This window comes from Panthera onca, chromosome B4 (genome assembly GCF_046562875.1).
Source record: "Panthera onca isolate mPanOnc1 chromosome B4, mPanOnc1 haplotype 2, whole genome shotgun sequence".
Taxonomy (NCBI): Eukaryota; Metazoa; Chordata; class Mammalia; order Carnivora; family Felidae; genus Panthera; species Panthera onca.
In genome coordinates, this window is record NC_138345.1 from 124786999 (window position 1) to 124812834 (window position 25836).

Genomic DNA, 25836 nt, shown 5'->3' on the forward strand with positions numbered 1-25836 from the left:
GCTCCCAGCATCCGAGGGAATAAGAAAAAAAAATGGTGGCAATATTTTGTAGACCCACCCATTAAGAAGTAGAGTCTAGGGGCGCCTGGGTGGCTCAGTCGGTTAAGCGGCCGACTTCGGCTCAGGTCATGATCTCGCGGTCCGTGAGTTCGGCCCCGCGTCAGGCTCTGTGCTGACAGCTCAGAGCCTGGAGCCTGTTTCAGATTCTGTGTCTCCCTCTCTCTGACCCTCCCCTATTCATGCTCTGTCTCTCCCTGTCTCAAAAATAAATAAAATGTTAAAAAAAAAGAAAGAAGTAGAGTCTATTTTTGCACCCCTTGGATTTGACTTGGCTTTGGGCAACGGGACAGTAGAGTGAAAGAAGAGTCTTGAAAAGTGCTTGTCCTTTGGGACTGGCCCTCACTTGCTATTGAGAACCCTTCATATGTATGTGATGAGGCCCAGCTGTCCCCTGAGAGGAGACAGGCCCCATTCAGCATAGGTGAGTCCCAGACATATGAATGTGGGTGGCATCCTAGACAAGGCAGGCCTGGCCAAAGAGGCCCATACAACCACCCAGCAGACACAGGATCAGGATTGTGGGAAATGATGTATTTATTATTTTCAGCCACTATATTTTCGGGTCATTTGTTACACAGCAAAAGTTTATTGATGAGTAGACCAGCATGAACCTGGCGCTTAGTCTGACCAAATGGGGGATAATGTTTTAGGATTTGGCAAACGTATATGGTTTTATTCTCTTCCTTGCCTCCCCACTGCCCCTGCCCAGGTTTCTAGATTTCTAATAAAACTCAAGTCGAACTCATGCTTTTTCAGAGCCTTTACAAAGCAGCCTTTCAATTACTCTCCTCAGCTCAGAAACAGGAATCTAAGAGGCCTTCACTATTCATATTTGCTAAAGAAAATACATGCTTCCAGACCTTCCCGTGTTACTGAACAGAAAACACAATTACAACTGGAAAAAGCCAAGGACTGTTATTTGATCATAAATGTTCTAAAGGTAGCTGTATGCTGATTATTAGTTGAACTGAGGTTTTGAAGGAGCATTTGAGGACCTGATTCAGTGAATTAAGTGGAAATGCACTAAAATGAACAAGAAAGGTCAAATCAAAAGGAAATGCAAATCAAGCACCTTCCGGTTGCTTATTGGAAAAATATTTTCATAGTACACAGTTCTTGGCCCTTGAAAGATGTTCGTTGAGTGAGCAAATGAGTACACAAACGGTAGCAATATATGCTACTGTGCTAGAAAAATGTGCTACCTTGCTGCCCAAACCTCAAGATTGGAAGGATCCTCTGACATTAAAATGGAGGATCTGGATAGAGTCATCTTAAAGATTTCTCTTCCCAGGCCCCATAGAACTCCACTCAAATTCCATCACTTCCGATGTATGTTGAGCCCCTCTTCTTTGCTCCCCTTCCCCTTCTGAAAACAGGATCGGACCATCTAGAAAGCCTCTGTTTGGGATTCTCCACGGGGTAGTAGAATTTGCCTGGAGAAAGAGCGATTTGGGTTTCCTCCCTTACTTGGCCTTTTGCCAGCTGTGTGTGGGACCTTGGGTAAGTTATGCAAACTTTCTGCCTCACTTTCCTAACCTGTAGAATGGGACAATAATAGTAATAGTACTTGCAGGGTTGTTGGGAGAATCTGGGGTAATAGATGTGAAGTTCCTGGAGTGTGGGTACCAAAAGGCTGGAATTTATTTATAATGGGTGTAAATGGGCGTAGAGCAGGGAGAATACAATTTGTATGTTCTAATGGGCCTTATGAAATCTGGTATTTCCGATTTTGTTCATAACTGTTAAACATGGGGGAAAGCCCTTCTGGGCCCATTCAGCTCCTCATCTTCATTTAGAATTCTGAACTTGTTCTTTCTGACTATTCCTTCCTCCAACTCCCCCTGGGGACAAGTCACATTTCTCAAGCTGCTAAGTCAAATGACAGCTGCCTTTTATTTCATATGTTTCTCATTCCAAAATGTTGTTTCAAATACTTTCAGCTACTAAGCATAAACTCTGGTCGCCTATGTTTCGCCTTGTAATTTCTTTCTTTCTTTCTTTTTTTTTTTGAACATTTCAGATGCCTGCTTTTGGGTTTTGTATGATTCTGTGGTTTCCTACTCATTTGCTCCGCCCTTTAATCGCCTCACCAGCACTTAGTCTCCCCGCCTGCCACGGCTGTCTCCCCCTTGTCCTTATATCCCTGGCTCTCCCTGAGGGCTGTCCTTAATCCAGCGGGCTCTCGAATGCTTTGCTAAATTGAAAGTCCTCTGTTTATCCTGCCCCCTCCCCTCCATGTTCATGGCAGTTATCTCCCTTGGGCTCCCGTTTCCTGCTCTTATTCTTGGCTCCCTGCCAGGCATCACACGTTCACATGAAATCCTGCCTCTCCTCACAGAAGGAAAGGCTGGCAGTTTCCATTCATGGAATGCTCCTTCGCCACAAAGATGCTACACCCTGGCCACAGTCAGGGTGTTCTGGGTTTCCTGACATGCCCAGGGCAAAGTTGGAGGGCTCACGCCTCAATAGTTATTTCCAGTAATGGCGAGTCAGGCTGGAGAACAGTGTGGTCTTTGTGGCAAAGAGGATAGAACATGAACTGTTGATTCTAACTGACCTGTGTGTTGGTCCAGGTACCGTACTGAGCCTCAGTTTGTTTGTCTGTGAAATGGGAAACAGAATTATCCTCACCTTATCACATTATTGCGAGGATCGTGAATGCAGAGGGCTTTGCACAGTGGAAAATGATATTTGCTCCTAAGTCTTTTATTTTCTCTCCCTTGTATTGGTTGCTAAGCTCTCCAGTCAGCAAGAGTCCCAGCAAGAAACAGAATGGCACCTTGAAGGAGTTAATTGAAGAAAGTATAAGGAAGGGGTTATGTATAGATTTATGGAGGTGTGGGTAGGGAATGAGAAACACCCTGGGACGCTAGAGCCAGAAGCCACAGCACACACTGAAGAGCAAGGCAGGAGCCTGGGCCGTCCCTGCCTGGTGAGAGCAGAAGCCATGGCACAGGGTCAGGGAAGACTGAAGCTTGGGAAGTGGTCTGGGGTCTTGCAAACTTAGATCATATCCACCCCTATTTCCCAGGATTTTAGATTTCTAATAAAACCTAGACAAACCAAGTGTTTCCTCCCTCCTCCCTTCTTTCCTCCTTCCCTTCCTTTTCTCTCTTTTACTCCCTCCCTCCTTCTCTCCCCTTCCCTTCCCTTCCCTTCCCTTCCCTTCCCTTCCCTTCCCTTCCTCCCCTTTTCTTCCTTCCTCCCTTTCTTTCTTTTCTTTTCTTTTCTTTTCTTTCTTTCTTTCTTTCTTTCTTTCTTTCTTTCTTTCTTTCTTTCTGTGCTTGGATAGGGGCCATGGCTTAGGTGGAAGAATGCAGCCACTGCTAACAGTAGATCCACCAGAGAGAGAGAGAGAGAGAGAGAGAGAGAGAGAGAGTGGGGCCTAATACCACTTTTCTGTCTTCCTTCCCATGCCTTCCATTGACTGACTGCAACCAAAGCCACAGCATGAGGGGCCTGAGTGATGAAGTCCAGTAGTGGTGTCTTCTAGGTGCAGAGACAGGCAGAGAAACATGGAGAATGGACCTGGAGGAGCAGAGAATTATCTTATCATTTGTCACTTATTCGCCAGTCATTTTGTGCCGGGCTCTGAGCTTCAGTTTCCTATTAAGTAGGCATTAAATGAACCTGTTTATCCATCGTACAGGACTATCGTGATGGTCAAATGAAGCACTGTGATCATTTACTTTGTAGCGTGCTCCCCTTTTCATCTGCATTATTTCCAACCTTCCAAAGGCAGAGGGAAGCTGGGTTCAGGGGTGGGTTGTCAAAGGCGGCTTGACTGAGCTTTCTAACTGTGACATTACAGGCAGGTGACCAAACTCTCTGGGTCTTGGCTGCTCTTTTATGGTGGGTTCCCCCACCCCCCAAAACAGATCCTGAGACAAGTGTTTGAGTTCAAGTACTTTATTTGGGAACTGATTCCAGGAAACAATATAGGGGAATGAGGGGTGAGGCAGGGAAGGGAGGAAAGCCCATAGGGGGGTCTTGGTCCCACAGGGGATTCTGGGAGCGTGTGTGGGATACACATCCTTGGATTGTTCTACTGCAGAGGGCGGGTGCCGGGGTGTTTATCCTCCAACTCACATCCTTCAGTGCCCGAGAGTCACTCCTCGGGCTCTACCTCCCTTCCAGGCTGCCTGTTTGTAGATAGAGAAGACCCAAGCAGCCAGAGACATACAAGAAGCCATGTAGATGCCTTCTAATGAGCCAAGAAATGGCTTGGAGACCCATGGCATATGCTTTGTTGTCCTAATTTGTATGATGGAGATGTTGCCTATCTCACAGGGCAGCTGGGAAAATGAAATGATTAATGATAAAACAATTGAATGTCTGCCAAAGCCTGGCCCATCGTAGGTATCTGGTAAATAGGGGGTACTCCTAATAAGGTGGGTAAATATTATCGGTGTATTATGGACTGGGGCAAATAGCATGTGCAAAGAGGTTGGGACACTTGCGCTGAATCTCACAGATAGTTTTTTAGGGGCCAAGTCAGATCTGACTCCCAATTTGTTCTCCTTCCGCTCTGCGTAACAGACTATGCATGCAGAGTACTTTTGCATCATAAAGTGTGAGAAGCTCCATAAATATAAAATGTTTGTAGTCCCAGATGTGCTAGCTCAGATCCAAGTTAAATTGACCCTGGGTAGCTCTTCCCTCGGTCCCGATTCCCACAACCTCAAATATATATTTTCTTAGTCCCTCAGGGTCTTCCATTCTGTGCCCTCACCACCCCCAGCCCTTCATTAGTGATGCCTAGGTGTCTCCACATATTTCAAAGGGTGCCAGAAAGTCTCCAGACAAAATAAAATGTGCTGTAAATCACTAAGAGCATAAAACTCTAGACACCTTGTTCTCCATGTAATGTTTCCTTTTAAAAACAAATATTTGGAAATGCCCTCTTTACTATCCTGCTGATACACACATAAAAACCAACAAAACACATAACTCTTTTTTTAAAAATTGTAGTAAAATATACATAACATAAAATTTACTGTTTTAACCGTTTCAAAATACAGTTCAGTGACATTAAGTACATTGTGGTACAACCACCGCCACTGTCCATTTCTAGAACTTTTCCATGTCCCCAAACTGAAACTCTGCACTCATTAATAACACTAACTCCCCACTCCTTTCTTGCCCAGCCCCGGGAACTCACCATTCTACTTTGTCCCTTTGTACCTGCTTTGTGAATTTGACTACTAGGTCCCATACACAAGTGGCATCATACAGTATTTGTCCTTTTGGGACTGGCTTATTTCTCTTAGCATAAGTCTTCAAGGTTCATCTATCATGTAGCAGGTGTCAAAATTTCCTTCCTTTTTAAGGCTAAATAATATTCCAGTGAATGTATATACCATGTTTTGTTTATCCATTCATCTGTTGATGGACACTTGGGTGGTTCCACTTTTTAGCTATTGTGAATAATGCTGGTATGAACTTGGATGTACAAATATCTGTTTGGGTCCCCACTTGCAACTCTTTTGGGTATATACCCAGAGTGGAATTGGTAATTCTATGTTTGATGTTCTGAGGAACCTCCATACTGGTTTTTTTTTAAGTTTATTCATTTTTTGAGAGAGAGAGAGAGAAAGAGAGACAGAAAGCAAGCAGGGGAGGGGCAGAGAGAAGGAGAGACAGAATCCCAAGTAGGCTCCACACTGTCAGCGCGGAGCCTGACGTGACTCGAATTCACGAACTGTGAGATCATGACCTGAGCCGAGATCAAGAGTCAGACGCCCAACCGACCTAGCCACCCAGGTGCCGGCATACTGTTTTCCATAGCGGATGAACCGTTTTACACTTCCACCGGCATAACTGTTTTAGGAAGGACAAAAAGAGGAAAGAAAGATGTACTTAAATAGCATTGGTGTTTCAGCGTGTCCTCGCTGGGCTGGGGTGCATAGAGACACAACGCAGCGATTGCACATCCGCATGAGTGCCCGTCTGCCATAAACGCAGACCAGTGTACAGGTGTGATCCTGGAGCGCATTGCGGTTAGTGGTTTTCCAGAAACAATGAACAAGTGAAAACCACTGCCACCTGCATTTGACTTGTTACATTCTTTGTGTACAATATAGATTGAATGTATATTAAAAATGTGCAAACAGTGCCTTGGTGTGTATACGTGAAACAAAATTATAATCAGAAAATTATAAAAAGGCTTTTCATCTACATGCCTTTCCAGTAGGACATTTAGAAGTCGTATGGGATGGGGATGGTTTTATTGTAAAGAACTATTCTTTGCCTCACCTAGCAATTTCCAGTAGCAAAGTTCTCCCCAACATGATAGCCAAAAATGCCCCTCCAAATCCTAAACGCTCCCTAGGGAGTGAGATACAGCCCTCGTTTAGAAATGCTTTGTCACGCTCACCTAGTGTCTTGAACATGTAGATGGGTGATTTTGGTGGCTGAGATAATACAAGCGAGAATTGTTGGAGCAAAGGAATTTGAAAGTATCCAAGGAGTCCAAGATCTTGGTAAAAAAAAAAAAAAAAAAATCACCTAGAGTTTCTTTCATCCTACCGGAACTCAGTTGTTCTCAAAATCTGTTTTCGGTGCCCAGCCCACAGATCAGAAGGACAGAGGGCAGGAGCACGAGTGGCCTTGGTGGGAAGGAATGAAAAGGGCAGATATGTGGGATGTTTTCAAGGCTGACTCTCTAACACGAAAGTGACTAGACATGGGGAGTGAGGCTCGAAGGCACACTCTGGAAGGAGAGTGTGGACCTAACTCGAGGTTTCTGCTCTACCATTCATAAGACGTGAAATTGGGACAGACTGCTCACAAGTGCCAGTCTCCTCATCTGTAAAATGGGGCTCGTTCCAGCCCCAGCTTACCTCCCAAGGGCACCTGTGTGTGAGCATGGTCTTCTAGGCTTTACAGCTTTATCTGAGACCTGCCACTCCTCTCCCTCATACCTGGAGTGCTCACAATTGCCCTGTGTATCAGACAGGGTCCTCCAGAGAAACAGAAGCAATAGAATGAGTGTATTATACACTAAGAGATTTATTTTAAAGAATGTGTTCACGTGATCACGGAACTTGGCAAATTCGAAGTCTGTAGGGCAGGCTGGCATGCTTGAAACTCAGACAGGGTTTCTATGTTAGTCCTGAAGGCTTGTGAGGTAGACATTATTAGCCCTACTTTGTTGTGTGTCCTGACTGTGGCCACACAGCTAATACACGAGGGGCTTTTTATTCCTTTACTTTGTACTGTGTCCCTCTTAGAAACCCAGGACACTGGAGCACAGCGTCTGCCTATAACTTAACTGATCGACTAGAAGTAGTGATGCTTTTCATTTACTTCTTCACTGGCTTATTTTTTTCATTTACCCTGCACGTGAATACATCCCAAGTGCAAAATTTGTTCCCTAGGGAGCGAGTTACCGGGGCCCGCCACACAGGGCGTGAAGTGGTTCTGGGCGTTTGTACGTGGCATCGTCAGGAATGCGGAGCTGGGCAGGGAGGTGCAAAAAAATGCTGACCGTGGGCTCAGCATGAAACAGCCCTTCCCCATAGCTCCCAAGTAGGAACACCAGTGTCTCGGAATGTGTTACTCTTAAATTCCATCCCAGCTGCACGGCCCACATTGGCCCCACCCAGGCTGGCAGGGAAGGGGTGGGCTGGGGCCAGCCGCCATCTTTCCAGTCCCACCTCAGGGCATGGGGGTCAGGCAGATGTCTGTGAATGTTGGAAAGCGTGGTACAAATCTAAAGAGCTGTCTGGTGTGACGGTGCCTGCCTCCCGGCCTTTGGCTGCCTCTGTCTGCGTCACCCTCCCTTCTCTCTCTTGTGTAACGGAATCTGCTTCTCCTTCCCCTGGCAAGTGATTTTGGAGCTCTGGTAGCCACACTGTCGCTCTCTCTCCCTTTTCGCAGTGTCACGGATGTTTTGTGGCTTGTGCCTGTGCTATGTGCCTTGTTTCCCAGTGTGGCTATAAACTCCCTCTCAGGCTGCCCAAGGCCTGAGATATTGGAGGTGCCTCTCCCGTCTCCACACATTCCTCTCACTGGCTTCCTTTCTCTGATTCTCTTGTTCTCACCCAACAGGGCCCTGCACTTTCGTGCATTGCTGGTCCCCACACCTGACTGCCTTCACCCTCCCGGGAGAGAGTTGTAGCCTCTGTGCAAATGCTGCCCGATCCTGAAGATGTAGCAGCCGAAGGCTGTCAGGCACCTGTGCCCTCCGGCAACGGTCTCCTGAAGGGAAAGGGGAACAGCCCACCTGCATGCATGACACCGAGAAGCCAGTGCATTGGATCCAGAAAGATCCGACTGGCTGGTCACATGACCGCAGGTAACTTAAATGAGGTTTTTTGGATTATTTCAGTTACCTCTGGCTGACAGCTGGATTAAATGAGGTAATGGATATAAGATGGCTGCCATGGTTCAGTTCCTTAAAAAGTGAGTTAACATCCCTTTTTTGGAGTCAGTATAAGATAGGGGCGAGCAGGACACATCCCGGGCACAGGGCACTTGGGTTCGAATCTCATTTCTGCTGCTTGTTAGCTGTGTGGTCTTGGACAAGTTACCGTTCTTTGGAATTCAGTATTCTCCTCTGATAAACAGAAGTCATAGTAGTTCTTAATCTCATGGGGCTGTTGTGAGAATTAAATGAGATAATCCATGTAAAAGAGTCAAAACATAGTAGCTGTTGTTACCTGCCTGAATTCTGGTCAGGCTTCCCTCTTAAAGGGCCATGCATGGCAGTGGCCTGCAGAGGGCAGCATCCCCGCAGTAATCAGGCTCTCCTCCGGGCTAACGTCCTTGGGCCATTCAAGTTTAGGGCAGACAAAAGCAAGGTATATACAAAGCGCAGCAGACTGACCAAATGACAGAATGTATGAGAGTGATGCGATGGCGTGGGAGAAAGGGCAGAATTAAAAAAATACGTATATTTATAGGTGGGCAGGTGCAATGAGACAGAATGGAGAAAAAGACCCAGAATTTAAATAAAAAGCCCATGAAGAACTTTAGGTGAGCATGCAGAACAACACATGTGCTCTCTTTGGGCCTGTCTTGGGGGACCTCTGGAGTCTGGTGACCTGTCCCTAGTTTGTTCGTACAGTTTGTGCCTGGAGATCAAGACACTCTTTGAAAACACTTGGAAAGCAACTGAAAGATCAACGATCCAGAGTTGACCACACTGAGAATGGAACATCTCTGGACTTAACCCAGGACATCCATCCGGTGTCTGGTGCCACCTCAGTTCCTAACTGGCTGGGTGACTTTAAATGACTATTGGGGCAGCTCTCCGTAGGATGAGGGCAACCTTTTGAATAGTCAGGAGAAAAGGCCAGGGTGGGGGTTATCATTATTTCGTGTTCCATGCCACCTCTCCAGAAGTCCTTCTTGATTTGCCTCCATGTTATCTTGCAGGACATTCTTCTAGTATCTCTAGCATCTTGGATACAGGGGGGCATTTTCCTATGCTCCAAGCATGCCAGTGACTCTCTTTGCTCCTGGTGACTAATTGTAACATCTACTACCTGGCCTCTTAGGAGTCTCTTGGGACCATCATTAACCATCATTAAACCCAGAAATCCCCACAGCTAATTGCCACGGAGCCTTGCTTCATGTACAAAAGTACTGTTTTGTTTTATGTTGTTTGAAACCTAAATGTTTAAATACCTGCCTCATTCTGTACATAGCATTCTGCAATTCGCCCTTTTTTGCATAACCCTGTACCTTAGAGAATTTCCCATACCACACGTAGAAATTGACCTTGTTCTTTATAATGACTTGACGGTAATCCATTGCGTGGATATGCCAGAATTAATTTAAGAAGTCTAGTGTCGATGGACATTTAGACTCTTTGCAATTTCCCTCTTTCAAAAGCAGTGCTGCTCGAGTGTTCTGTGTGTGTCTAGTCGTCCATATCTGCAAGTTCTCCGCTAGGATGGATGCCAAAAAATGGAATTGCCAGATTACAGGGGGCGAGTGTTTAAAATTTTGACAGATACTGCTGAGTTGCCCCCAAAGGCCATACCTATTTACATTCCTGTCTCTAACACGTTTTTTATTATAGCCCACATAAGACAGGTAGGTTCTAAGTCAAACACGGATGGACTTGAGTGGAAGTAAAGCCTGGTGGTCAAGTGCCAGATACTGCATTCGAATCTTAATTCTACCTCACAAAATTTATGTGAATTTGGCAAGTCACTTAACCTCTTACGATCTGGTTTCTCCAGGGTAAATGGGACTATAAATTGTACCTAAATCACAGGTGGCTGTGATTTAGGTACCCAGCAGCTCCTTTTAGCAAGCTGAAGTGAAGAAGTGACTTCAGATCTTGGGTTGGTTATTAATAAACCTGTAAACTTGTACAACTTAGCTGATCTTTTGGAGCCTTGTTTACCTCAGCTAGAAAATAAGGATCATTTCTGCATCAGGTCGGAATCCTTCTGTTGCAAAGGTGAGGGAATTCATCCCAAACAGAATTTAGTGGCTCACAGTAAGTGGAAAGGCTGCAGATTCCCATTTTAGGCATATTTCTATTAATGACTAAAAGGCCATCCCAGGACCCGATTTCTTTTGCCCCCTTTTGATTCTCCAGTTTTGACTCCATCCTCAGACTTCAGGTGGTAGCGAGCTGCCTGTAGGTGGTCCATACCTTACACACCTCCGGTTTGTCGTCCCAAGGAAAGCCTGTCCGCCTCTGTCCCAGCATTCCCCGCAGCCTCACTGGGTCTCCCTGAAGCTGATTGGGTCTTGCACCTGTGCCTGAACCAATCGCTAAGTGTAAGGGAGTGAGAGGTGCTGATTGGCTTAGGCTAGATCACATGATCCACACTTGCGGAAACGGAGCTGCCCTGGACGCCTTGGACTGAACTTGGGAGGAGCACACCCCATAGTGGAGCTGTTGGGTGTTGTTAGAGAAAGAGAAAATAGATGTTGGGAGGCAGACGACAAATGTTTGCGCTCATATCTCTTCTCCAACAAGTTTGTTGTGTGGGTGGTGAGGTGTAATGATGACTGGCGCAACTCCTGGCAAAGTGACACCTGCTGTACAATTAATGTCTGTATTCTGTCCATGTCTTCTGTCTGGTGATACTTTGGGTATTGCTGGTTTCTCTTAATGTTCTATTCTTTTGAGATTTTGTTCACTTTGCAACAATCCCCCAATTTATATTTTTATCCCCAGCCCTAAACTCTCCACAGTTTTAATCCTGTATCTCTAGTTGACTTTTTATAAAAATTTATTTATTTACTTTGAGAGAGAGAGAGAGCACACACGTATGAGCAGGGGAGGGGCCGAGAAAGAGAGAGAGAGAGAGAGACAATCCCAAGCAGGCTGGGTATCATCAGCACAGAGCCTGATGTGGGGCTTGAACTCATAAACGGTGAGATCAAATCAAGAGTGGGGTCCTTAACTGACTGAGCCACCCAGGCCTCCCTCCAGTTGACTTTTGATCATTTTCACTTGGTTATCTCACTGCAGGGTATAGTTAACACATCAAAACTCAACCCATCTTCTTGATCCTTAAATCAGATCCCCATTCCCATTTCTGCTCTTGGATCCCATACATGCATTAGTAGGTGCTGGAACTGCTTCGATTTTTGTTCCTTTCCGTGTTTGCTTGATGTCTGGGTCATGAAAACAACCTCTTCTGCTATGTGCTTGCTCACCCCTCTTGTGAATCCCGGGTCACTGAAGATGAAGTGATACACAACTGCCTGGGATCATTATTTGGTTTAAAGTCTTATAAACTGCCTGAACTTGAGCAAATAAACTTTTGAAGCCTCAGTTTCCTCATCTGTAAAATCTATTTTGCTTTTTTCCGGTGTCTTTTTGACTTAAATCACATGTTTCTTTGATAATGGATCTAACTTTTAGGGCAGTGTATGGGCAGTCAGGTTTGTAGGTATGGTCTACTGGCTTGACTACCCTATATGATCTTTCCTATCCCATTTTATTCTAGTTTATGATTCACTTCACCTTTATTATTTTTTTTCCTTCAGCAGCAGATATTTTTGATTTAGAGAGTGTTGGCCAACCCTATAGAAATGCTACTTTCACACCTGTGGAATATCATGTTGCCTGACATTCACTTCTGTAGCACTTCTAATCCTCTCCGGCTCTGGGATATGTAATTATATACACCCCTTCCCAGCTCTGGCTGCTGCAGTCCCACTGCTGGATTGCTTGTCTGTTTCCTCTTCACCTTCCAGTGACCCCTGAAAGGGTTGTACCTGGGAGGTGGGTTTCTCCAGGCAGAGGCAGATGCACTAGACGCAAATACAGGCTCATCTACAGGAACCAGTGGGTGTGTGGTGAGTTACTTGTGGGGCTGGACTTGACCGTGAGTGGCTAAGCAACGCTACATGAGGTGAAGTGCTGTCTGGGAGCAGAGACACAGGGAGAGCACCTGGTTGTACATGCATTACACTTGCACTGTCCAATATGATAGTCATTAGCCACAGCCACATGTGGCGATTTAAATTAAAATTAATTAAAAATAGTTATGGGTGCCTGGGTGGCTCAGTCAGTTAAGCATCCAACTCTTGGTTTCAGCTCAGGTCATGATCTCATGGTTCATGGGTTCTAGCCCTGCGTTGAGCTCTGCACTGATGGCAGGGAGCCTGCTTGGGATTTTCTCTCTCCTTCTCTCTCTGCCCCACCCCTGCTCATGCTCTCTCTCTGTCAAAATAAATAAAGAAACAATGAAAAAATGGTTATAAATTTCTATTCCTTAGTCATACTTACCACATTTCAACTTCTCAATAACCACTCGTGGCCACTGGCTTCCATTTTGGGCGGCACAGATCTAGAACAGTTCCATCACCCAGAAAATTCTGTTGAGTGGTCCTGCTCTGAAGTGTGGCAACAGGAGTGGGCATGCTGGGATCTCAACCAAGGTTGTCAGGAGGGAAAGTAGAACCCTGCCCCCTTGGCTGATAGGATGTGGACTGAAGAAACTGGCTTGGTTTCAGACGTCGCCCTGGACCTGGCAGTGTACAGCATCCAAGGAGCTTACAAATCCAAGTGACTCTCCAAGGCTCTGCAGGGAGGGTGGTCTAAGTGCAGTCTTGAGGGATATAGGCAGATGGGAGCTTCCCCCTCCCCCACCTCAGGAGACACGCCCTGTGCTGAGCACTTTACATAGATGATTTCATTCAACCTTAGGAGGAGATAGTATTACCTCCATTTCATAGATAAGGAAACTGGGCCACATAGAAGAGAGCCTGTGTATAAGCCCTTCTGTACTGCTCCATGCTGCCTCCAAGTCAGGCAGGAGAGACCCGAGCTCTGGGGGAGCAGGGGGCTGAGCTCTTGGCAGGAAGCCGGCTAGGATCAAGCAAGCTCAGATTGGGGTTGGGGCCAGCCCTCCTGCTGTCCAAGAGAATAAGGCAGAGAAGAGGAGGCAGGGCAAAGTTATGGCACAGGACAGACCTAACTTTGGGGGTGGTGATGTTCATGGCTTGGGGTGCATGAAGACGCTGTAGTAATGTCTTCTGTAGATCGAGAAGAGGACTGCTCGTCCTCCAGGGCTAGGACTATGTCACAGCGCTGGCCTGACCATGGACTCTGAGCGTCACATGGCCCTTCTGTAAATCCCACTTCTGCCGTTTATTTCTTTGCTGCAGCTGAGGTCGCCTCCCTGAATTTCAGCCTCCTCATCTGTAAAATGAATATGATAAGATGACATTTATTAGTATCATCATTATCCTTGTAGCCTCAGGTATGAATACCATACTTAGCATAACCTCAGTAAAAAATGGAATAAAATTGAATCTGGTGATGAGGGCTGGAGAATGTAAGGGCTGAAAGAAGAGTCCACTTGGATGGGAAGAAAGAGGCCTACTCAAGTCTACGCTAGGGCAATAATTACAGGAAATTACAAAATCATTTCCTTCTGGCCCAACAAAGGCATTTGTTTCCTTTTGCTACTGGGAGTCTCAGAGATGTGTTCATCCATTGTAAAAATACCCATTTGGTGCCACCATTTTGTGACCATTGGCATTATCAACATTATGATCTATGTTTACCTGGTGAATTCCTTGGCTCAAGTTAGAAATTACCAAATTATCATTGTCCTCTAAGTGGGGATAAAATGCTGTACCTCTATGCACAGAGTGGTTTAAAACCATTTGGCTTAATTTAGTTAAGCAATAAATTATTTTGAAAGTATTCAGTTTCCAAATATTAAAGCCAAATTTCAAATTAGTTTGTCTGTGTAGTCCTAAGAATTGGTGCATGGAGGCTTCCCCAGACCCATATTCTGGCTGCCTGGTGATGCTGGTGGGCTTTTGGCTTATCCTATGTATATATCTTGGGGTTAAACTCAAGATCAGAACTATTGTGATCAAGGTCTCCAGCATTAACAACATTGTCAACAAATACAATTGTATGCCTGTCATGGATATGGATGCTAGCAACTTACCTACCAATACCACCTACCCAATACATAGGTGTAATCCTAACCCAGTTCCCAAGCTAAATACCAACTGCTTCCAGAAAACCCATTTCAGGGAGTTTAGTTATTAAATCACACAGCCTGATAAACTGAGCATTTGACCTCGCAAAAGGTGAGGATCCTTGCAATGAGTCCCTCAGTTGAGCTCTCCAGGCATAAAGCTAAAGACAGAAAATATAGATCCTGGATCTGCTGTCTGGTGTGTGTTTGTGTGTACATGTGTGTGTGAGATGTATGTGTACATGCATGCATGTGCATTAGCAAGGGAGAGATGCACCTGTCTCAGGACTCAGGCTTGGAGTCTAACTGAGTTGCAGTTCACACAGTCCTTTTACCCTATGACTGTGTAGATAACCTTTCATGAAGAAACTGAAGAATTTAACACCAAAGGTGTTAAACTTCTTAAATATTTTCCAAATAACTTGAAAACCAAGTTTTAGTTTTCTCTCTGCCTGAAAGGATCATCTCCGTTAAGGTTTTGGGGAAAGAAGATAGGGTGAAATTGGGCTAGGCTGTCCCTTATCTGCTCTGGAATTGTCTACTAGTAACTGTATTCTTCTGCTGATTCCAGTCATGCTGGTCCCTGCCTGAGCAACAAGATCCAGAGCCCTAGCGAGGATGCTGCTGTGTTCTTGCAATGGCAGCTGAAGGGTGAAAGTGGGCAGGCCATGTATCCTATCCCTGTCTTCTGCTTCATTTTATAGAAGCCTGACCATTCAAAGCTCTATCTGAGCATCAGACTGCAGTGCAGGACTGAGGGAAACTAAGAAGAAAATTCTGGAAATTATGTGCTAATTTTAATGTTCCTGTCCTAAGGAAAAGTCCCCCAGGGAGTTCAAACTCTTTACATTCTGTTGATCTCTTGTGGGCATCCCTATTTCCTAACATCAATCCTTTGTCTCAGGTCAGGGCCTCTCTGTGAGTACCTTCTTCCTCTGCTGTGTGCTCTCTGTTCGACTTTCAGAAAACCTCTTTCTACCCATGGAATTGATCTGTCCTCTCCAACTGAGTCATTTCCTAAGTCTGACTTATTGAGATAAATTGGCCGGAAGTGTTGCTGCTGTGGTCAATCCACAGTTGTCCTTTGCTATTGTGTTTTTGGTACAGTCTGGGTAAGAGTGGGGTTGTAGGGTTGGCTGAGTCTGAATACTCTAAGCCTCATGGTGAAGTCCTTGATGAACCCTGGGCACCTGAAGGGAAGTATTGTTGATGTGAGTTGTAGCCTTGAGTCTTTCCTCCCGCTGACTGGCCAGCTACTAATTGTTGGGACCTCCTTCTGCCTCCAAACACTATATACAGATCCAAACACACACACACACACACACACACACACACACACCCTTCCCAAGGACCAATGTGGATTCTCAACAATAGTATAGTCAAAACACACATGATTGCAAAACATCTCTCTCAAGATGGCATTCCTGTCCACCTCCCTCAACTTGCTTTCAAATCATGCCCCCTCCAGCTTACTGGGAATATGAAATATGCCTATCCCTGAATTGCACAAAGATCCAGGAAACTTTGGGCCCACTTATCTTCTTAGGGACTATTTTCCAATCCTCTCTTTATGGAAAGAAAATCTGACTGGGTTCATTTCTCCAGCTACATGATTGTGTCCATTCACCACCACAAAGATCTGAGTTTTAAAGAATCCCAATTCTAGTCTTGTTAGAAATGCAGTTAGGTGTTTTGAGTTCAATTTCAACCATTACTAACTTGACATAATTCTCCAAATTACCCCAATGTATTAAAACTGTTATTGCACTTACCAACAAAATAGTCCAGCTGAGTGTTAAATAACATCACCAGCACCAACCGTACTTTCACATAGATTATGATCTCATTTGACCCTTATAACAATCCTGGGAGGTGGCCAGACCATGTACTTTCATTCTCTTTTTATAGATGAAAAACTGATGTTCAGAGGAACGGACTCTTCAGATCTCTTCGCTAGTAAAGTGACAATTTAATGGCAAATAACTGATCGAACACTTTTGCAACTATCCCAAGAAGCATTCTCTGCTTAACCTAGAGCAATGACCTTCCATTTCTTCATAAAGCAAACAGAAATGATTTTGCAGATGAGCTTAGGGAAGATTTAAAATGCAAAAAGTGTTGTGGTGGAATTTGGCTTTTATTTTTTGCCCCATAAGGACTCCCCCCCCCCCCCCAATGTTCATATTGTAAGAGAGAGAGAGAGAAAGAGAGCGAGTTCAGCTGGCTGATCTGTGAGCTATTGAAGCTTTTGCTTAAAAAGGAAATCTGATCTCTGTCTAAGTGGCACTAATGTGTGGGCTGAGAGCTGCTACTGTAAATTCAGCAAGGGATTCATTAATGCCAGGAGCCTCCTAGAGTGCTGTGGATGGGTGACCTCTGAAATAAAAGCATAACCAGCAAAGATAAGGCTTCATGCATGATCTACAGGGCTCTGTTTCTGGTGATCTTCAAGATATCTTAAGCCAGGAGTATTTAGGACCAGAAAGCCAGGAGTTTGGTGGGGAGGGGGAGACCACCCAAAAAGATTAGATGATACCACACAATAGATTCTTGGCTTTTTGAAATTCTTTGGCAAATCTCTCTCCCCCCACTCCCCCTCCCCCCCAACTCTTCCCTTTGCTGGGAATAGTTTTTGCACTTTTCTCTTTGCTGGGAAAAATAAGCTACTGTTTTTGAAATGACTAGGATGCCGTCAATAAGGCTCACGAGCTCTTGATGGGAAGATGAGCTGGAAAACACATCAGAAGACTGCTGGGAACCTCAGTTGTTGGGGGGTGTCACACAGCTTTGTAAGATTCTGATTTTGACATGAGGTATGGGATTGGGGTGTTAGGCGGCAATGGCTCTTCTAAGACTAGCTTTTGAGAGCTTCCTCTTATGATCCCGGAGCTCTCCTGACCACAGGGCATAACTGTTTTGGTTTTTTTTTTTTTTTTTTTTTGCTTTGTTTTGTTTTTAATGTTTGTTTACTTATTTTGAGAGAGAAAGAGATGGGAGAGAATGTGAGTAGGGGAGGGGCAGAGAGAGAGTGAGAGAGAGAGAACCCCAAGCAGGCTCTGAGCTGTCAGCACAGAGCCCAATGTGAGGCTTGAATTCACGAACGGTGAGATCATGACCTGAGCTGAAAACCATGAGCCAGATGCGTAAGTGACCAAGCCACCCAGGCGCCCTAGGGCACGACTGTTTTCATTGCAAATCAGTACTTTGGATTTGGATTTCAAATAAGCTATTTAAAAAATTAGGCCCCCCCCCCTTCCCCAAAACTACTGTATAGGTTTTCTCAGGCTGCTATAACAAAATGCCATAGGCTGGTGGCTTAAACAACAGAAATTTCGTTTCTTACCATTCTGGAGGCTGGAAGTCCAAGATGGAAGAGCCAACAGGGTTGGTGTCTGGTGAGACCTATTTCCCTGGCTTGATGGACCATTTTCTTGTTGTGTCCTAACATGGCTCCTTTTTTGGGCAGAGAGAGAGAAAAAGGGAGAGAGCGAGAGCGAGATATCTATGGGGCTTCTTCCTCTTCTTTTAAGGACAGCAGTCCTCTTGGATTAGGTGCTCACCTTTATAACCTAATTTCACCTTAATTATCTCCCTAAAGGCCCTATCTCTAAATAGAGTCACATTGGGGTTTAGGGGTTCAACATATGAATTTGGGGGGACACAGTTTTTAGTCCACAATAAGTACAAAAGGATATACACATATTGTAAACCATTGAACAATGTTGAACCATAACAAGAAAATGTCAACTGTCTTCTCTCATTTTTGCCCGACCAGCCAGGTGACCAGTTGGTATGTATTTCTCACATCTTTCCCTTCCTGGTGCAAACACATGGCACATTGTATTTTTGTTTTTTACAGCAGTGATGTTCCATTGTATTTACTACTTTGCAACGGCTTTCTATTTGACTAACATTAAACTGATTTTTAAAAATCTGTTGACATTTCCCCTGGGCGTCTATGACTATTGAACAAGTGTTCCCAGCTGGAGTTTGGGACTTATAAAAGTCTGTGGATAGAATTCACGAGGTCTGTGAACATGACTGGGAAGAAAAAATGCATCTTGATTATCACTCACCTCTCACTGAAATTTAGTGCATCGTTTAATTAGGAATATAGACAACACAGCATAGTTACATTTTCAAGAACCTCAGGTATTTTTATATCGCATCACGGTTTTGCAGATATCTCAGAATATCCTATCTGCTTTATATTAAAATAATTACCAGATATACTACTGGATTGTAGTAGACCTAATGGTTTATCTAATGGGTTATTTAATGGGTTACTAACGATGCACTTACATTACTCCGTTGCAAAATTTTAAATGCAATCTTTTTGAAGACGTTTCAATATAATTGTTTTAAAGAAATTATCCAAAGTTATTATTTTTTTCCAAACATTTAAAAACAGGATTTTGAGAAGAGACCCATAGACCTTACCAGTTGTTGAAGGAATCCATGGCACAAAAACAGTTAAGAACCCTTGCTATAGAGATATGACAGACTGAGGATGTAATATTTTACTTGGAAGCCAAAAGAGATGTGGAATGTGGAACAAAACGAAGTTTTTAATACCCAGCCAATTTGAGAGGTTGATAAAGGATAAGAACACATCAGATGATGGGAGCCCTGATTAGACCTGTCCCTGCAATGTACACAGTGATTTGTGTCCACTCATTCCTTTGAGTTTTATATAAATAATGAGAATTCCAACTGCCATCGGTGAGTATCTACTGTTAAAGATGATTTTCAAAGAAGGTAAAATCATGACTCTCATGTAGATATGAAATAATGCATGAAAAAGATTTTATTTAACTCACAAATTAATAAGAGTGACAGAAGCAATGGGAGAACTGAGACCTTCTACCCTTAGAATTACACTGGACACTGAAAACCAAAGCCACAGGTCACTGTCTGCATTAACATGACTTTGTGTTATTTTCCTGCCTTCATTAGCATGATCTATTCCCCCAGGAGTCTGTTGCCCAAGCAAATGGTTTGATTCATTGCACGAACCTCCTTAAAAAACCATCCTAAGATTCTTTGAATTCCTTGCATTTAAATTCTCATCATGCTGCTTCTACCAATCCTGGACTGTTGTTTCATGATCCTTACTCAGTCCTAACCAACACTTTGAAAGATCTGTCTTAAATCAAACTTTCAAATCTCAATAAATTCTGACATCACATTTTCTTCTCCACGACACTGCTAAACCTTGTGACATGGCAGTCCCTCTTAATGCAGTAATTGCAAGCTCAACTTTGACATATCAAGAAGTTGTGTTGGTGATATTTGGGGAGACAGCTTTCGACAGATTTGGAGGTCTCACTGAGATCCAGTTGGGACCAAGATCTCACCGTCATGGCCAATGCCCTGGAATGGGAAACAGAATGTCCCTCTGAGGTCCTTTGAGCCTTCTGTTTGGAGACTTTCTGACTGTGATGACGGGGTAGGCAAATAGACCTCGCATTGGTTAGAAACTTTTATCTCTTTCATTCAACTGTGAGATGCTGAGTTTATTTCTTCTCCTAGGATTAAGAAACCCTCCTTAGGTGCCAACATTTGAAAAAGCACATATATTTTTTTTGGTGGAAATCTGTCTGTCTCTCTGTTCTTGTCATTTTTGTTGTGCATCAGTAAGAGGAAACCCATCAGGAAGAGGATGGGTGCAGGCCCTGAAGTTAAGCTCTTTCTTCAAGCTGGTCCTGGGGACTGAGAAGTTTAGTTCAAATGAGGAGCAAACTTCCAACTGCCCCCATTTCTCAACTGGCATCAAGAAGCATTCCAAGACATTCAGATTCCAAAATCTCTTCCTTCCTTTCTTTTGGCCAAAGCAAAAGAAAAACTGAAAGCTGTCTCTCTTTCGGATCCTCTTGAATCACAGTGTGAACCTTCCCCAGTTCTATACTCTGCCATCTCTCTCAGCTTCTGGCCTCCCTCTGATTTGCTCCTCTTCCCCACTGGCCTACCACAACCTCTTAAACTTCAATGGTCTCTTGAAGTTAAACCTCCCCCAGAACAGGCAAAATCCCTTTCTGTTGATTTCAAGCCCTGGTCTCAAGTCTGAGCTGAGAGCCCAGCCAGGATAGGAGAATTTTGCAGAAGAACTTAGAATAAGTTTATGAATATGTAATGCAGGACTCACTGGTCTATCTATATCAATGAGTGTTAGTGGGAGTCTCATGCTGAGAAATGGATGGAGAAAGCAGGATTGGAAGCTCTCAATAATGATTTAAAGGACCCTGAATTTCATAGGAAATCAGAGAGGTTCAGAAAAACTCTACATGCTGGATAAGGTCTTTTGGAGTCTATCCCACAAATCTTCCCTATGAAAGTGGATCAGATGCTAATCTAGTCTCAAGTAGAGAAAGGATGAGGATTGTGGAGAACCCAGGGATAGGCCTGTTCCACCTTTAGGCAGCATTCAGCAGAAAATCTAGAAGCAGATGTGATCCCCCGCTCCTTCCTCATTTTTTATAAATTGGTATTAAGCCAGAAATTGAGTAGCAAATACATAAACATGGACTAGAATAGGAAATAACCCTACTGCCAGAACTCCAACACTTGTGGAGGACTTTGAAAATAGTTTAGAATGAAAACAAAGTAGAAACTGGAATAAATTCATAGCCTTACAGATAAAATATCTAGATGCTCCCATCTCAGTCATTCGGCTCCAATGGAAGGAGTCTCTTGATAAAGATAGTTATAGATATTGTAAACAGAAACAACTCTGGGAAAAGAATTGCCATGTCTCTGGTAAGAAAACAGAGAAAATATGTAACAGATGAGATGACTGACTGATGAGGGGCTCAGAGGATCTGCCGAACAGAAATTTCTCTAAAGATTAAATGAGTTCTTCTGATTGCTTTACATCAGATAAGCACTGTATCGATGGAATATTAAAAAAAATCCCAGAAATTAAGGAAATCGAACTGATAACTTTCAATATGTTAAACAGAGTAGTCTTATGGAAATTTAACTCAAAAGTGGCTTAAGAGGCCAAGTTCAAATATATTAAGTCAGCTTTTGGAAATGAAATGAGTTTATTATTTTTGGCTTAATACAAATAATTGTCTTCCCTGGTTTACCATGGTAAACATAATAGGAGTTTATGATTTTATTCTACTTGGGTATGTTCTTAAATTTATTCAGGGTTTACTGTACTAATCAAATAAACTAGCATTATTTCTACTAATGCTTATAGTTATGAAAAATAAAAATTTGTGTTGATTTATTCTGAAAATTTAATTTCAACAGAGATTATATTTTGTAATACATCAGCTGGAATATTCATTTTCAAGAACTTTAGTACTGATATTAAATTGAGTTAATTCATGGGTATTCATTGAATGGCTAGATCATTTCTTTCTTTCTCTTTCTTTCTTTCTTTCTTTCTTTCTTTCTTTCTTTCTTTCTTTTAAATTTAAATCCAAGTTATTTACCATATAGTGTAATAATGATTTCAGGAATAGAAGTCAGTGATTCGTCACTTACGTATAACACCCAGTGCTCATCCCAACAAATGCCTTCCTTAATGCCCATCACTCATTTAGCCCATGCCCCCACCCAACACTCCGCCAAGAACCCTCAGTTCTCTGTATTTAGAGTCTCTTATTGTTTGTCTCCCTCTCTGTTTTTATCTTATTTTTGCTTCCCTTCCCCTATGTTCATCTGTTTTGTTTCTAAAATTCTGCATACAAGTGAAATCATATGATATTTGTCTTTCTCTGACTGACTTACTTTGCTTAGCATAATATACTCTAGTTCCATCCATGTTGTTGCAAATGGCAAGATTTCACTCTTTTTGATTGCTGAATAATATTCCATTGCATATATATGCCACATCTTCTTTATCCACTAATTATCTGATAGACATTTAGGCTCTTTCCATACTTTAGCTATTGTTGATAGTGCTTCTATAAACATTGGGGTGCATGTGCCCCTTTGAATTAGCATTTTTGTATCCTAGATCGTATATCTAAGTAAGAAAGAACAGTGAAACTGATTACTAAGCATAATTTCAAATTTATATACTTTTGCTTCATATTTTTATATACTATCTTTGGGCCTGTTCATTAATGTGCTCATTTTTGCCATGTTGAGAAGTTGTATGAGGGATATGTGTGGCTGTAGAAAGTTGTGTTGTGTGTATTCATGGGCTCTTCTGGTCTGCTAAAATGCTGATTTGGGGTTATCAGCAATTATCCACAGTCCTCTTTCCGCTCTCACCAGTTTTCTCTGTGAAATAGAAATTTCTTTGATTAAAAGTTGTAATTAAATATATCTGATGTGTCTTTACTACAGCACTCTTGGCAGAGAGGTCCACATCTGTATGCAAGATAATGAGGTGTGATTTTGTTAAGGGGAAAAGGATATAATCTGTGCAAATGAGTCTGAAAAGCTTTAAGATATGTTAAAAATCCTAACAAAATTTGCTCAATTTTCGTTCCTTGTTTTACTGTTTATTGCTTTTACTTACAATATAAAGGCTTATTTATTTATTGGCCCATTGGCTTGCCCTTTAGGAGAAAGAGATCGGTAGATCTCTCTCTACTCCAGGGGAATTCTGAATTTGACTTGCCTTAGGCCTCTTCATTTCATGCTTCATAAGAAGCTTGGAAAGTTGGGGGAAATCCTGCATGCTGTGGTTGAGAGAACTGCAGACAATTTAGACAATGCCACTAATGCCACTTAAAGGGTTCGGAATATGCTACCCCAAAATATGCCACTTTGGCACAAGAATAATTTTGAGCTGAAGGCAATTGAGAAATAGCAGACACAGGAAGAACTCTCTGCCCTTTCTCATTCTGCCTAAAAGCAGTGCATATATTTCTCATTGTGAAGGGTCACAATGAGACCCTTCTGACACAAATTTTCATTTGTGAAAGTGTTCCCTCTTCCGTGCCAAGAAGAGGAGACTGACTCTTATCTGCATACCTTACTAAGGAAGTCTTATTTACCATGCATTTCTTAGTTACATTTTCACAACTTACCACTCTCTAGAGCCCAAACCCCCTTCCCTTTTTTCTGTCACTTCTCCATAATCTATCACCTTTTCTTAAGAGGATATATAAGCTCCCAGGTCTAACCACTTTTTTGAGGTCTTCATTTCTTTTCTATGATAACATTTTTTTGAGGTCTTCATTTTCTTTTCTATGAAGACCTCCATGCATGGAAAAATAGACATATTAACATCAAATCACATTTGTATGCTTTTTCTCTTCTTAATTTGTCTTTTGTCAGTTTAATGAGCAGGCCCCAGATGCTAAACATGAGAGAGTAGAAAAAAAGGGTTTGTTTCCCTTACATCATAGATCTCATCCAAGAGGATTATGAAAGTGGACACATGGTGTTCAAAGCTACCTCGAGGAGGGATATCTTCTGTTTTAGAGGAAGAATATAATACTTAGATCTCTGCATACTTCTCTTAGATCTTTAATGTTACTACAGAAAATCTTGGAAATAAATAAAGAAGTCAGATCATTAGGTAATTCGGAGGTAATTCTTCCCGGAGTTTGCTGCCCAGCCAAATAGTGTGATTGTCCATTCCCAGAGCTTTCTGGAGAATCTTTGAATCTTTTGCCTTGAGGTCCTCACCTTTCTGTGCCCACCAATCCTGGACTTTTGTACCACAATCTTTACCCAATACTAATCAAACCCGTGCTTTGAAAAGCTGCTTTACATAAAACTCCAATTCTTAATAAATGCTGACTTTTCCCCTCCTTCCCCAGAGACACTGGCACAGATTTGCCAGGTGGTATTCTCCTTTACTGCAGCAAGCAATAAACTCAACTTTGTCTTATCAAGAGGTTGTGTGTGTCGGTGAAATATGGGGAGGCAGCTTTTGATGGATGTGACAATTGCTTTAAAGGAGAAGTCAAAATGCAGACACTTTTACAGATTAGAAATAATGAAATGAATTTGCAAATGACCGCAAAACTGTCTTTTTAAAGGGAAGGGCTGGTTATCCCTCCACCAGACAGAATTTATTTGCATGTCTATAGACAAAAATTACTTGCATTGCTATCAGTTATGTACAATTTACAGAGCCATTAAAAAAAAAAAAAAGAACTCAAAGGCAATGAAAGCTGCAGAGCCCTCATAGAATCAGAATCAGATGACCCGGAAGGATGTGCTGTAGACAATGCACAGTGCTCTACTAAAGCACAAATTCTTCCCTAACCTACTAGGTGCCAGGTATCTAGTGAGGTTCTAGGACATTTCCCAGACATTATTGCGTTTCATCTTTACCACACCCTACAAAATCGAATATTACAGTTTCCTCTTTTCTACTGAGGAAACTAAGGCTCAGTGAAGTTTTTCAAAAACCACAAAAATGCTCAAATAACATGTGCAATAGATATTTGGTTAGTGAAAACGTCATATGCAGAGAGGAAATCTTGCACAAATCTTTGAATGGTGGAGAGAGAGAGAGAGAGATTCCTGAGTATCCTATGAGATGCTGGGCACTATCCAGTTCTCGAACTTGAGTCCCTTAATTTTATAGTGGTCTGCACCTTTCATTGTCTTTGAGCTATTTCATAACTCTGTGAGTTGAAAAAAACCTCATAGTAATGTCAATGATTCTTGTCCACATTCAGCGCAAATGAATGTTTGGCATAGGAAGCCAACACTGCATCTATTAGCAAATGCATTTCAGCATTTCTGAAATGTAGTCAGCACTTCTGATTGCCTACATATGTGTCTGCTCTTTGACTTCTCCTTTGAACCAGCGTAAGAACTTAGGCTTCCCTCATTAAATGATGAATAACATAGAATCTTTGACATGGGTTCATTTTATATATGTGTGAGAGTCATGATTTTTATCTCTTCAAAAATGCCTGTTAGCAGTTGGAAACGAGTTTAGCCTTTCATTAGTTGGCTTTGGGGGTACTTACTGTTTCAGGCCATGGAGATGATTAGCAGCTCATCTGAGGCTCTCCTTGCTCTGAAATTATTCGATTTTATGACTACATACCTGGCATTCCTAGAGTTGCATGTTAAGCCTTCTGTTGTTTTCTTTCTAGAGCTATCTGATAGTACAGGCTGTCCATTAAATACAGTCTGAGCAATTAGGCCTAGCTAACGTCTTCCTGACTAGGATGCCAGGACAAATATCTAATGGTAGCAAGTGAGTGAAAATAAATAGGGGCCAATTAACAAGGACTAATTTGGTGTTACAATGGAAACAGGGGCAACTGTATGCATTCTAATTCCAGTAAATGTGAGTTCACTCCAAGGATGTTAGAATTTCAGATACATTTAACTGTTTGAGTCCTTGGAAACTTTTGCAGACATCACTAGAACCTTGGGTTGTAAAGTTGTCTGGATTTTCACATGTCACCTTTGTTAACTT

At 42.8% G+C, this 25836-nt stretch overlaps 1 long non-coding RNA gene across 1 annotated transcript; it reads right to left on the bottom strand.

Annotated features, from left to right (window-relative positions):
- Positions 1–11329: 11329 nt before the first annotated feature.
- On the bottom strand, positions 11330–17940 carry LOC132693845 (uncharacterized). Its single transcript, XR_009617005.3, has 3 exons — positions 17824–17940; positions 16253–16433; positions 11330–13684 (listed from the first exon to the last, which is right to left on the bottom strand). It is a non-coding gene; the product is annotated as an uncharacterized LOC132693845 (long non-coding RNA).
- Between the last annotated feature and the right edge of the window lie 7896 nt (positions 17941–25836).